General features: G+C 43.9%; 1 protein-coding gene across 3 annotated transcripts in view; it reads right to left on the bottom strand.

The window, feature by feature from the left end:
- The window catches only part of LOC117231750 (transcription factor Sox-2-like), a 117,190-nt gene that overhangs the window by 15,264 nt on the left and 87,166 nt on the right, over nt 1-14,760 (bottom strand). Inside the window, exon 3 of one of the 3 annotated variants that reach the window (XR_004493013.1) lies at nt 4,568-4,694. The exons of the other annotated variants lie outside the window; for them this stretch is intronic. The gene's annotated coding sequence lies outside the window, so the exon portion shown is untranslated. The remainder of the gene's footprint in view (nt 1-4,567; nt 4,695-14,760) is intronic. 3 annotated transcript variants of the gene reach the window in all.

The raw sequence follows: 14,760 nt of genomic DNA, 5'->3' as shown, positions 1-14,760 counted from the left end.
AACCGTGATTCAATTTTACTTCCATAGAGTTCAGTAGATAATAAGAATTCCCAAATGAATAATATGATAGAATATACTCATAAATTGCGAGTTGAATTGTTACAAAAATAATCTATCGAGAGAAAGAGAGACAGAGACATCTGTTTCGAGCTTTAATCTTACAGGCTGATCTAGTTGTTGAACGAAACTCTGATTTACACCTGCAAACTAGTCACGATAAAACGTAGCTCGCAACGCAAAGGCTTAATTTTACTCTTGCAGAACGAGTTTCGATTTTACGATTTCGCGAAGATACTACCGTAGCCGATTCTCTGTATATGTTTCTATATAGAATTCGGTTGGGAGATGCGTTATTTCGATCCTAGCAGGATGATTCGGACAGAAAGAGGAGGAGAAGAGGAGGGACGAAGGATGACTCGACGAGAAACGACCGTTCAGCCATCGAGCGCGATGTGCCCGCTCTCTGGTTCAATTTCTGGCGTCAATTAAAAAGTGACGCGGACCGAGGAAAATCAGTAATTAACGAACCAGCCACCTTCGGCTCTTCGCTCTTCCCAGCCTCCTTCTACGATTTTGCTACCAACGTTTTCGCCACTCGTCTTTAATCGTTCCTCGATAAGTCCACGGCTGTCCTATCTACGATCAAAATTATTCAAAATAAAAATAACGATCGATAAAGTAGCACGAAACTCGAAGAACTTTTAATTTAACCAGCAAGAATTTCAGAATTTCTCGTGTTAGGCTATTGCAATTTTTTACGATTTTTCCATTAAAATTTAACTTTTAAACTGTATTCTATTTCTGTTACGATATATTCCGTTGTTTGAGAATTTCGACGAGAAGAAACTGCATTAGTTATGAGACGATCGCAACGTAAGAACCTACAATCTTCATTGCTGCGAAGTAAATTAATTCCAAAGAAACCTGTATTGCCCGTATGAATATCTCGATTTATTCTTAAATCACTGAATTTACTTTTGATCTTCGGCGCGAAACATTCGCCTTTTTCATGTTGCAAAGATGCAAAGTAGATTAATCTCAACAATTGCATCGAGTCGAACTCAGCCAATCGCGAACCATCGTACCAAAGGAGCCCTCCTATCGCGGCTACAAACAAAACAACGAGTAGGATGGACAAATCAAGGTGTAACCTCGTTCCCGAGGCAACCGGGCCAGGTATCGGGCGTTAATGATGCCTCATCCTGTGACAGGGAAACGGTCAGCCGGGATTTGGCATCGTCGATAAAAGGGAGAAGCCCCGAGCGGGGCAGCAGGAGGCGAGTCCAGCTCAAGTTCGTTACACGCCGTGACTCGGCAGAGACGGCTTCTCCAAGGTGCCAAGCCTTCCCCGCCACCTTCGACACCTTTTTACCTCGCGTCGGGTCGCTCGTCATTAGCACTGGCCCGTAATTGCCAAATTCACGGGTCCCGAGGCCCGCGGTCGCGCTTAATCGGCCGATTACACACTGCCCTAGGCGAAACGTCCAGGGATCGCGATCGTTTCTTTCGATAAACGTTCGGCCCATTGTCCAGGATGGGGCTCGATCGCGCTCGATACCGTCTGTATGGACGATTGTTTGCTAGATTTCATAAGATCGCGTCGCGATAATTAATTGGCTGTCCCTCAAGGTGTTGTACTTGCTCCTTCGATCAATACGTTGTATAATTTTGACGACAGAATATATGGAAATGATTTCCTTCGTTTCTCAAGGAAGTTAGACGATTCGATAGAATTATTACTATTCGGGGTAGCAGTTTCGAAAATCATTTCAGAGGTATCAAACGATCGATAACCTTTGATATTTCCATACCATCTGTCTCGACGATCGCTTATCAGAATTTAGAAGCTAAATCGCGATAATTAATTGGCTTTGTAATGTACTTGCGTGTCTCGATCGAATGTATTGCACAACTTGTCGACGAAGCGTGTAGGAATAATTTTATCATTGCGGGAAAAAATTGAAAAATTTGGCGAGATCAAACGATCTGATATTCGTATCCACGTGGCGAATTATTTTATACCGGAAACGATCGTTTCTCCGATACTGTTTTTCTCCGGCGTTTGCCAGATTTCACGTAGTTAACGATTATGGATAATTAGCTGTCGCCAAATGTGGCGTACTTGCACTTCTTCTCTTCGAATACGTTTCATAATTTGACGACAGAGTACGTAGGAACGTCGATTCGAACTTGTGTTGAAAGTTGCGAGGAAAATTGGACAATTCGATGGAATTGAACTCCACTTGGGATACCAGTTTCAGAAATTGTTTTATACTAAAAACGATCGCAGGCTCTCTCGAGTTACGAACTGAAAAAGTTTCAGGGAGAATCCACGGTCGAGGAACGATTTATCACGGGACATCTCCGAGGCCGGTTTAATATCCTGGGCAAAGAGCAGGCTGTATCGCAATTAACCACGTCGACGCGAAAGGAATCGGTCAGAGATGATTCGTCGGAGGGTTGCGGAGAAGTCGACTCGGTATACGTAAATAGAGAGGTGTACGGAGAGAACGCGCGAAATCGCGGCGAAGCAGGATCGTAGCTTTTTGCCAGCGAAGGAGAAGAAAACGGGCTCTGCAGCTAATTACCTGAAATAACCCATTAGTCCTGTATACACGAGGAATTACGGAGCAAAGAACGAGACAGGGGGATAGATGTTTCATCTCTGACGAGTCAATCTTTGTCGAGGAACCAACAGCTCTCGTTCCTTTGCTCGGACCTTGTTGTTTCCATGAATCAGCGAAAATCCACCACCGAGGAAAATCGGCGTCGCGACCTCAGCTTTCGATCGACGTTACGCGCAAATCGATTACGAGTAATTATTGCGTCGACGTGACTATCTTGAATTAAGCGTTGAGAATTACGACACGTTTTATTTGAAATTTCGTCAAATTTTTCCCGGTGGATCGTAATATATTCGAATATGAATTTACTGGATCTTAAAGCGTATCGAGGATCGAACCGGTGGTAACTGGGATTCGCAGTTGTAGAGTGGGCAATAAATTCTAGCTGAAGGCGAAAATTTCGAGCGTGTCAGTTTCAGAGGATCGAGGAAACGAGAATTGCTAAGGGGATGAATCGAGAGAAGCAATCATCGGCGATTTCATAGCTGTCGTTTGTACTGGAAGCTCCTGAAGCCCGTTTCAAGGTTCCTGCGGTATCGAACGAAGATCCGTGGAATGACGAGGCGCATTCTCGTCTTACCCTTCCAGCTTTCCCTTTCGAAAAAATTCACGATGACACCTTATCCTACGAGCCGGCCTCTCTGGTCATTTTACCCTGTCTAACGTTTTAATTTTTAATCAAGTCCAAAGGGAAACCGATTCGTTAAAGATCGAATAATTCTACTAATTATATATCGCTCGAGAATTATCAATTGCTATAAGTAACGATAAAAATTATTCAATTTTGAGCAACGAAGAAACGAAGCGTCGTTCAAGTCGAAACGAAACGGAAGCTGTCCTTTTCCCAATTTAACTTCGAATATTTCTCTCTACCGGTAATTCTTCTTAATTTACATTCTTTGCTAATTAAATTCTCCGATTTTGGATCGGCGAATCGATCGATCCTGCGTCTAGCTAAGCCGAACGGGACGAACTCGTCGTATAAGTCGAAACTGGGCCAAAACACTCAATCGGCGACTTTAATCCGACTTGGAGAATCCGGTCACAGCGTTAGAGAGTCCGCTGGTGAGATGTTCGATTGCACGAAAATATTCAGGTAACGTGGATGTGTCACGGTGATCTCGATTGAGGCGTTCCAATTACCACCTTGAATCAATTAATTCCCGTGTAATTGCCTTCTCGGTTGGAGCGACCCGATGTCCATCGTTTCTCAGGCTGAAGAAACGTGTCCTGTAGGCAACTCTTTTCGCCAGACTTGGTAATTTTGATTAATCTCGACAATCTACTTGCGTAACGTTATATCGACAATTTATCGATGACCGATATCAGCGTTATCAATTTTATTATTAAGCTTTGTCAACGTTAAACATAAAAGTATCTACTTCGTTGTTCTTTACAATTGTTTATACATATCTCACGTTTATTGCCTCTTTTGTATACTAACGCGTAATGAGCGCTACCTTTCGACTCCATCGATACGGATTTTTCCTTTAACAGCGACTCTAGTAACGTAATGATAATAATATGCGCTGTACTTCCCTCGAATTTGAAAAGGATAGGTCGAACATAATTTTTTAAGTAAAATATACGATCCCATTTATCGTAGAACCGTATATTCCGATAAATCTAATGACGTCGTAATGACGTAATAACTCATATCGAAAGGATTAATTCTTCTTATTATTGATAGTAAGAGTAACGATACTTTAATCCCTACGGTTAGCAGAAAAAAGTGATCCAATGATGATAACGATATGATGTTTTTATCGATCACCGTCGATTATCGCTATGGTAATCGCTGCATGGAAGCATCGCGAAGACAAACCGATTCGAGAATCAGTCACGCGGAACAAGCTTGCCTATGCAATTAACGAGGAAAATGTGATGACAGGAAGCACATAAATCGGCGGCTTATCTAATCTCGTGATGAAGAAAGAACTCACCGTCAGGCGCGAAACAATCAAGGAGCCTGATCCTTCGGTGCTGAAGAGGTTCGAGTTCGCCGTGCCGAAGGACGCTCACGTTGGCCAGGATTCTTGTACGCGCACGTTGCTCGTCGCGTTCCAATCCCTGAAACACACACCACGAACACGTCTGAGCGATCAGTCGAATCCTTGCGGATAATCAGCGTGATCGAGAGACTGTTATCTGGTGATAATTAGTGATATCACGTCTGGATTCGATGTAATATATTTAACAGCGTACTCGCTTTCCTCGCACGATTGCATATATATCTATACATATCTTTCTTTTCTGATTCGAGAAAGCGATAAATAAAAGTCAAAGGATGAGGACAGCGCGTGGAGAGCTCAAGGACAATTGTCAAAGGAAAGTTTGAAGGTTCGAAATTTCTTGCGCGCGGGATCAAGCACGCGTTCGAGGTCCTTGTTATAGATCTTCGTCGAGGTGTGAAAATGACGGATGGCCGTAACGAGACGAGAGAGCCAAGGCAGAAACTCCTTTTCTCCTCGCCTCCTTTCATTTACTCCCCGCACACGAACGTCACGCGAGAAGAAGTAATGAGCCAGCTTCGTTACTTAACGCCACGCAAGTCGTTTCACGCCCACGCGAGAAACAACTTCGAGGGGCCCAGATTGATTCGAGAATGACAGTTACGTCGTCACGTCGTCCCTGCTTTATTAACCACGAAATCATTCGCTATCTCGTGCCGGCTGAATCATTACGGTCCATCTTTCTTTGTATCTCAAAGCATCTCCGATTGATATTAATAAATTTATGTAAAAGGAAGGTGTGTACGACCGTGCGTCCTGAGGAAAATCGTCGTTCCAACTTAAAAATCCGTGTCGATCGCGTAGCTCCAACGAGTTAACTAAATAGAAACTGTTTTTGTCGTTAATATTACGAACATAAAATTTTCTCTCATCTTCGCTGTCCGAGCGTTGCGCCGTCAGACTACCGCTATTTTCTGCCACTGCAAAAATTATTTAAATGGAGGAAAAAAGGAAAATCTCGATGGAAGCGGATATTGCGTATTTGTTTTAATTAGTGACGACTGTTTTTTTTTTTTTTTTTAAACGACATAAAGAATCTTCTAAAGTAATCGTAGAAAACAATGGACATTATTACGAACGCGACGTTTCTGTTTTATTATTCGTGAAATAGTTCGCTATCTCGTATCGGCTGGTTCATTACGGTCCAGCTTTCTTTATAATTCAAAGCGAGTAGGACTCGGAGTAAATAAATTTCTTCAAAAGGAAACACATCGCATCCCGAAGAAGATCAAAAACCGAATTGTATTATACATTGTGAGAGACAAGCGTGACTTCATCCTGGTTAGTTACGTTTCTGCGATCTAAAGAATATTTCTCTTTGAAAGGTAATTTTACCGCAGAAGCTAAGTACGATTCAGAGCTGCTTAATTTTCTGACGAGTAACGTCTCGTTATTTGACATCTCTCGCACCGACACATATTAGAAAGATGCTTGATGAACCAATCGAAGTTACGTTCCCTGTCGAATTTCAGCACCGATGCTCGCCTCTGGAGAAACATGACAGCCGCGTCGTCGATGTGACAGCGAGTAACGATCCAGCTTCGTTAACATCTCTCGCACATCATTCTTCTTGATACATTTCGAGAACATCGAGAGGGATTCGCGGTCAGAACAGCGGCTGCCAAAGGATCGGTAAATCTGAGGGAACACTCAACGTTCATCGATATTTCTATGCGAACGTTTCCACTCGAGATTCATCAAACTATTACGAATACGATGTACAAGTAGAACAAAGACGATGAGAGAAGAGGAAATAAAGATGGAGCTGAGAAATTGTACGATATTCCGCGAAAATATGTCGACGATCCTTGTGCCATCTTTGTTTTTCCTCGTTCAATCGATCAGAATAAGATACTTAATCTTAATAAAATTTCATAACGGCCTACATAACTTGACCTAAAAGATAAAAGAACATGGAAAATTTCAAGCATATCGACGTATCTTGAAAAATGAAAGAGATATTTTAACTAAGAAGCACAGCTGAGCCGAGCATCGACTTATTCGTGTAAACGAGGTTCTAAATTCTTCAGATTTAGGAGCAGCTTCAAAAATCTATCGGCGAACCGTGAACGCGATCCACGAGGAGCAGAAGAAGTCACGAGACGAGAAAAAGTAGAGCAGAGAAAAACGAGGCAAGAGCGAGAAAGGGAGAGGCAGAAGGGAAAAAGGGAGCAAATAAACGCGAGAGACGAGACGGCTGAGCAGTCTGAGAAGATGGGAGAGAAAAGGAGAGCAGAAGAGAGGAGGATGCGCCTTTATCAGCCAGCCCAAAGACCAACCAGACTGGGGCCAGGCTAACCAACCAGAGGCATCCTTCAGCTACGGATGCTCAGCTGGTACGAGCAGCGCGCACCGTAGACGCCGACGCTGTCGACGCCGACGGCTAATGAGCAGAACCTCAATGATACCCGACAAATGAAAAATCAGCTTCCCCTAATTACGGGATCCTTAGCAACGTTGCATCTTGATGACGTCTGCCGCGCCGTTTTCGGCTTAACCCACGATCTTATTCGTTTTTCCTCGTCTTTGATTCGCGGCCGCGTTAATTAGAGCCGACCGAACTTCGCGTTCCTGGCTGCCGCACGATTTTTCGAATCCACCTCGTCACAATGATAGATGCGCGTGCAGCATGATCGCGCTCGTCTTTATCTTCTATCCAAAAATTCGGATGCAACAGGATTTTTGAAGATCGGAATTCGCAAGTTCGTGAAATTTTATTACAAGCGTCGTTGTAGCATTCTCTCGCCACGTATATTTCGACACGTTAGAATCTTCGAAGGATCAGGAATTTTAATATTTCGTTGGATCATTTCAATTCTTCTTTGTCAATTTAGTGGTAATAGCATCTTCAAAGTACTAGAAATTGCGATTGTCGGATACCTTATTATCTGTTCATTGTTTGGGTCATTTAAATTCTCCTTTATCAATCATTCGGTGATAATAGGATTTTCAAGAATTAGGAATTGCGATTATGGTAAATTTTGTTGGATTATTTAAGATCCTTCTTGCCACAAATTTGCAGATACTAGGACGACCTCGTATTTTTTAAATATCGATATGAAATCAGTAGAAAAAAGCAAATTCTCTTTTCGGAGACGGCGACTTTTTGGTGGGCAACCGATTGGGCCACGAATCCCATTAGCTTTCGATTTATACGGCGACACGGGATTGCGTCCAGTTGGGTGGGACTGACCGATGTAAAAAAACGCGGGGGTGTCTACCCTCCTCCGACGACCACAACAGTCCGGTCCATTGTTCGAAAAAAATTAACTCTGGACTTTTATTTACTACCCTGCCGGCCGGCGCTCGAGCTCGCGTTTCTGACCCTGACGAGACGACTACCGATCGATCGCGAAATTTACATTTCCCCTCGTGAACGAAATGGAGGGCACTGTAGTTTTATCTTCGAATAAGAATTCTATACAATTGTGATTATTTGAAAAATTACGCACAAAATTAGAATAATCGCGGTATCCGCGTCCAAAGTTACGACTAATATTTTCTTTACGATAGTTAAACAAATGTAAACTTGTATTAGATCGAGCTTCGAGATAACGAAATATAAGAAAATTAAATCGGTAGAAATTGCAACAGTAGAAGTTTTCATCCATTTAATGTATGGGAATCAGACGGGAAAAATATATTAATTTTGATAATGGATGATTCAGGATTACCACGCAAGTTACACGAATAACATATTGATTAAGTTAAATTAAGACATAAATGTTACTAATATTTTTTAATGTTCAAAGAAGGGACGAAAAACAGATATTTAACCCGCAAATCGAATACGAAGATAGTTCCGACGTGAAATTAATGGAACATATCGAGTATGAAAATTGCTGCTCTTCAATGGGAAGGAAATACGACTTGTCGTGTTTTTCACCTGTGGCCTCCGGATTATTTTCAACCGAATGTCGTTCTACTTCCTAGTAGAATTATAAAAACGAAACAAGATAGTGCATGTAGAAAAATATCGCGACATTCTTCCACAAAAGTTTCCAACCATATCTGACGCGAAGTTAAGCAAAAATTTGCCTTCTCGGCAATTAATTTCGTTGTTGGAAACGGAGGATCATGGAGGACCGGAGTTTCCTTCGTGCTATTCCTCGTGCACCACTTCTGTGACGCTTTTCAACCGACTCCTCCCCTGGATAGGTCGAGAGAGAGTTTGCGAACGGGACAGGTTCATGGGAAAAAGAGAGGGAGAAAGGAACGTCCGCGGAACGATGGTCCGCGCCGCTAGTTTTTATGAATTCCGGTGCGACGGAACTTCCGGCTAGCGACCTCATCTCCAAACCACCCAACCTACCAGTCACGTTTTTACTCCGTTTTCCCCGGCCAGACCTCCGTCGATTCTCGATCGGCCGTGACATCGTCGAGCTACATTAATAACTGACCACGTTACTCGTCGCCGCGTTTTTATCGCCATCGATCCATCATTTCTCCTCTATTTTCTGCTAATCCTACTTCTCGTCTCCCGATACTTTTTGCCCACCTAGTCAGCGTCGATCGTCTCGTTATACTCGTCCGCTGTGTTTCCGCCTGCCCCTCTACTTCTTCTCATTTCATTCTTCTCCCCTCACACCCTTTTCAAATTCATTTTATTACCCTCTAATTTGTCGAGTCGTGGTCTTCGTGTAATCGATGCGATTCTACAGACACGCTCGAATATTTCTGACGATTTCGCCGATCTTCGTGGAACCGTATCGATGCCAATCGTTGTCGCGAATGCAAAGGCAATTAACCGAAAATTATATAACATAAACGAATCTTGTTCGTGTTCGTCTTTTCCACGGGAAACGATACAATACCGCGATGTCTTTGATCTCTGTCCAACGTATAAGTATTTCAACTTTTCTCAACGAAATATTCATCGCATTACGCAATTTACCGCAAGTGTATGCGTAACTATATCGTAGAAGAACGCGAATAAATCACGAAATCGTGGGACCATCGCGAACACTGTTTTGCGGAATCGTTCAATCTTCGTCCGACAATGAGCGAAGACATAGATCGTTTTTTGTAGTGGCAAAAAATAATGTTAAAAAACACAAAGAAGAAGGAGTAAAGGAACATCAATTAGCATAAAAACCAATGGTGAATTTTTATCTGCGCCCGTATCGAACGCGACATAATTTTCTAACTATCCCAAAAATATTCCAAATTGCTCTCTCGTGCAGCGTAAGCTCTACATTGGGAAACGCTGTTCTACAATAGATACTTAGCATCGTTAGATCTATCCTCGAACCCGATCCTCGAGAACGCCTCAAATTACTCGTTTCAATGCCCGAAACCCGTAAGTTTTAACAACTGACCATCTCCTATAAGAACTGGAAAATAGGAAACTGTTCGACTGGATCTTGCAAGAGAGCCGCGAGGTAGAGGACACGCGCGAACGTGGGGCGTGCCAACAGCACCCCAGCCGTATCTCGCGTGCAAACCGGCTCGTTCGACAGTCATTACGACGCGATTCGCGAGCAATTAAAGCGAAGTGGCCGGGGCAAACATCGATCAGGAAGAGTGCGCGAGGGGAATCGGTGTACACATCGGGGCCCTTGGCTACCGCGAATAGAAGGCAAACACCGACACTCAAATATTTGCAGGAGCGTGCAAACGGGTCCCGGTATTGTTTCATGGCGCTACTATGTGTAAATTTAATCTTCCGAAGAACTTCGAAAATAAGCGCACCGTCGCTCGCCTGCACGTGCTCAGAGGGGCTGTGAACATGTTTCGAAATGATTTACGGTCCCGTGTCTCCATTTTCTGCTCGCGTTTTAACAAACTTCGACGAGGGCGTACGCGAAAAAACTTGCTTATTAGTGGATCGGTCGAGTCGACAGGTTTTCCTACAGAGTAGTTCACGTTTGCAGTTAATTTCGTTTTAATCGACCATACGATCATTTGTCTGAGAAAGTGGTGATATATTAAATACGTATGGTGCACGGGAAAATTTGCTCGATCACGGGCACACGGTTTCTATCTGGTCGCTTCTGTTTATTTGTATAGAAAATTCAATGTACTGGTTAAACAATCCCTCGTTTAGATATCTCCAAGAACCGATAAAGCTACTCGATCGTGAATACGTTTCTGACGCGGGTCGAACGAATTTACAGCGTTTTCATCGTCCAATCTGGGATCCACTTGCTAAAGTATCATCTAACCGGAAAGCCCAAAGGAATCGATAAGAACTGGTTTGAGTGGATGACGATGGATGACATCAGAAGCGCCGGCCTCGGCGTTAACTGGCCCTAAAGCATCGGCCAAACAGATCGGCCAAAGAGTGACACCGCGGTGTTAACTGGCCCGTGGTTTCTCCGCGCTCGTCTCGAGCCCAGAGATCGAGGATACCCTTTCGATGACCCCGAACCAGAAGAAGAAGAAGATAACCGATGCCAGTGTCCAGGTGTCTCGTGATCGGCCGACAAAGGGCCCTGTGGCAAGGGCTACGGTTCGAAGAGAGTAACGCATCGAAACTGGTCGAAGAGACGTGTCGGCAGAGTCATCCTACCGCGTTCTGAAGGGGCGCGAGGGAGAAGAAGAACTTTGGTCCTTTTCGACTTGGCGTTCACGGAGAAGGGAGAAGATGAAGATGTCACCTTGGTGAGCCGCGGTGGTGACCTCTGGGCCGAGTCAGCGAATTCCTCTCCGGTTGATCCACGATGACGACTTTATCCCTTTGACACCCTCCTGGCTGACGGGGTTCATGAATGATCGATCGTACGCTTGAATAGTGTTTGTCTATGCGGACGCGTTCCCCGTGCAGTTCGATACGTCGCTGTGATTAGCGGCTACGTCCGAGGCAATTAATCCTCCAACAACTATGTAGAATAGGGGTTGCCGGAGATTCCTCCCTTCTAATTGCTTCGCGATTATTTTTTTAGAAATTCGAAATACACGGAAAGGCGAAGATTATAAGGATCGAGGCTATGGTTACAGTTGATGCGTGTTCTATCGAACAGGAATATGTTGCAGCAATCAAATACGTGTACCGCCGTTAGTAAGTGTTGGCACACCTGCTAGTTTCGTATGAAACGTAACAACTGATGTAAATTATTGAGCAACCGATTATTCGCTTGATTCTATATTCACGAAGGGTTGCAATACCAAGAGTGTAACAAAAAGCTCGCTATTTTATTAACAACTTTTGCACGTTTCACTTTGATCCTCTTTAGTACGCAGTAGTATTTGTTCGAACATTTGATTATTCGATAGAAATTCGCGATGTAAGTAGAAACTATTCGGGCAACGTAATAGAAACAGATCGATCAAAGATCGCTCGATCTATCTAATATTGAACGAATAAACTAATCGACCGGACGTTAAACCAGTGAACTGTGTCTACGCGGATTCTTCGAGGCAGGTACACGTGGCAACGTGAGAGAAATCTATTCGGTGGTGGCAAGAGGCATCGTGCAGCAACGAAGGAATGCCATCATCGGGCCACGGTCCACCTAGGAACGTAGCTAATGGGCCCACTTAACGTCTCAAGCATCTCACGAAGACGCGCAGCATCTCCTGGTCCATCTCCGGGCTGTTCTCCGCGCGGCGTACCACGTTAATAATCGCCAATATTTATTCCGGATTGGTCACGGCTCGGTCCAGAGAGCGATGAGGAGCTAGCTGAAGAATGAGACGACGCCGAGATCGGACCTCGCCACATTGTAACGCCGGAGATTAATACGTACCGTTCACTTTCGTTTCAACCCTGTTGCAGCCACGCCACGCTTCGAACGTCCCCGGGTTTCTCCAGCCGGTTTCTTTTCAACAACGGAAACAACGTCCTGGTTTCCTCTCCGTCGTTGGTTTTAGGTTGATCCGTCCGATCGTTTCACGGATTATTGAATCATCTTTGATTACTTTTTAAAAAGTCTTTCTTTCAGACATACACGGTGTCTCCTTCTTCTGGCCTTTTCTCGAATCGAAACTCGTCCATGTTTAAAGACTGCAGATTTCGAAGATTCGAGCCCGATAATTTTTTTTTCACCTTCCGCGAAGTATTTCTCCGAAATATTCACGGGGTCTTCTTCTTTTTCAAATGTCGAGCGATTTCAGCTAGAATTCGGAGCTTCTTAAAGAAAGTAGCTGTTTCCTAATTTGATGGATCTTCGTTAGATTAAAATAGTTTATCGGAAGAGTTAACTGGCTGATGGACAAAAAGAAATGCTTGTACCGTTTGACTGCAGCATGCGAGGGATAATCTCGGTGTGAAGGGACCGAAAGGACGATAAAGTTATTAAGGGAATTAGCTTAAAGGCGATTACCAACTGTCGACAGGTTGACCTAGCGCCTAACGGGCGCTCGATCCACGGCCAACGCTTAATGATTTGTCTCTCGAGCTAATGAGTGTCGGGTCTTAACGCCAGATTAGTGACCTAATCCTTCTGATGAGCGATTCGCGTGTTCGCCACGCGGTGCGACTTAATGTACGCGTATCTAGCCGCATAATAGACACGTCCACCGCGGCCATTATGACGACAGGTGCCGCTCAACGGTAAACAAATAATGTAATTACGACGCCATTGAAATTGTCCCGTATCTTTCAGCCCATTTAACAGATTGCTCCGTTAAGATTTTCAATTGAAAATTCGAATAAAAAGGTTGCGTAAAAAATGCCGTGCGTTGGTGTTCCGTGACGTTCCGCCGAATTTGAGACGAGCCGCTAAAATGCCGCGCGTTGAAAACGCGCTGAATAATTTTGAGAGGACGAACGTCGAACGAGAACACGCTCGTATCTGTTTTCGTAAGAGTTTTTCAAATATCCATCGAATATCCGAATCGTTTCCATTCGTTTCTGCAGCATGACGAATAAATCAGGCAACCACGAAAAAGCACGGCGCGTCCAGTCGGTTAATTTCTTCCGAGTTACAGTTTCCAGGATGAAAGGGCGAGCGTGGAATGGGCGGAGGTGATACGGTGTGTCGCTTATATGGGACGCCATGTCCTGCGGACACACAAAGGGTGAGGATGAATCGCCTCCGGAGAGCCGCAGGACAAATGGGGACATTAAGTCGCTTTTGCGACCTGGTACCAGAGCTACCGGAGTTCTATGCACTACTCCCTCCAACCTTTTCCTTCCCGTCCACGTGTCCGCGATTCCTGGATATATTTTCTTCGTCCTACTATGTAAATCGCCCCCGACGATCCCGTTTCTTGCAAAGATTTCGACGCCTATCTTCGATCGAGTAATTCATTCCTCTTCCTACTAGTTTCTCAAACTATCGTAAAGTATAGAGCAAAAAATATGTTGTTCGTTAAATAAACTAGGAACTATCCTATAACTTTGGAAAAAGGTTGAAAATAATATTCTCCATTGAGACACTTATTCGCGTTTCTAACAATATCTCGAAATATCTCCGAGTATTATGACAATCAAATATTATTAATCGATTTAGAAAGTAAGCCAAGTTTGGTAGAATATCGAGAATACGTGCAGCAATGTTTAACTTGTATTTATTGGAAGAGAAAGGAAGGTACAAGTTCCATATTCAAGTGTGCGAAAGTATATCGCTGCGAATATTAGCCGACTATGAATTTACGATACGTTCCAAAAAGTAATTTAGTTTCCATCGGTTGTTATCTGGCTTTTGTTAACCTAAATCATTGCAGCATGGAAGATAGAGCTTTAGATTCTAACGAGAGAAGCGAGTATTTTCCACCAAAATAATCATTATTCCGATATCAATCATGAGAGGATGTAAAGAAGCGTCGACAACAAGCAAGAAGAGGATTCCGCGCAATGTTTCATCAGCGCTGCGTGCTTTTCTGTTCGCGACTGATTTATATCGAAATGGAAGGTGCGCGTGTCCGTGGCTACGCCGGACGTTACAGTGGCTATCCGATTGCTATCGAGTTCCGGCGGAAAGGAGGAAGCGTCGCGACGAGCTACCCGCTCGTTCTCTCTGATCTATCTTTCCTGCTGGAAACTCAGCGACGACATTATCCGTCCGCAAGGTATCGTTATCGATTCAAAGTCGACGCTGCGAATCCTACGACCGAATTATTGCACGCTCGTGTACTCGTTCTCGGGCGTTTCCATAGCGTAGCGAGCGTTTTTCACAATCTCATCGAGCAAAAATTATTTAATAAACCGGACAAGAATTATTTTTGTTATCTTTATACGT

The sequence above is a fragment of the Bombus vosnesenskii genome, unplaced genomic scaffold (assembly GCF_011952255.1).
Source record: "Bombus vosnesenskii isolate JDL3184/JDL3185 unplaced genomic scaffold, Bvos_JDL3184-5_v1.1 scf7180000013273, whole genome shotgun sequence".
NCBI classification, from domain to species: Eukaryota; Metazoa; Arthropoda; class Insecta; order Hymenoptera; family Apidae; genus Bombus; species Bombus vosnesenskii.
This window is presented reverse-complemented; position numbering and strand designations above follow the sequence as displayed.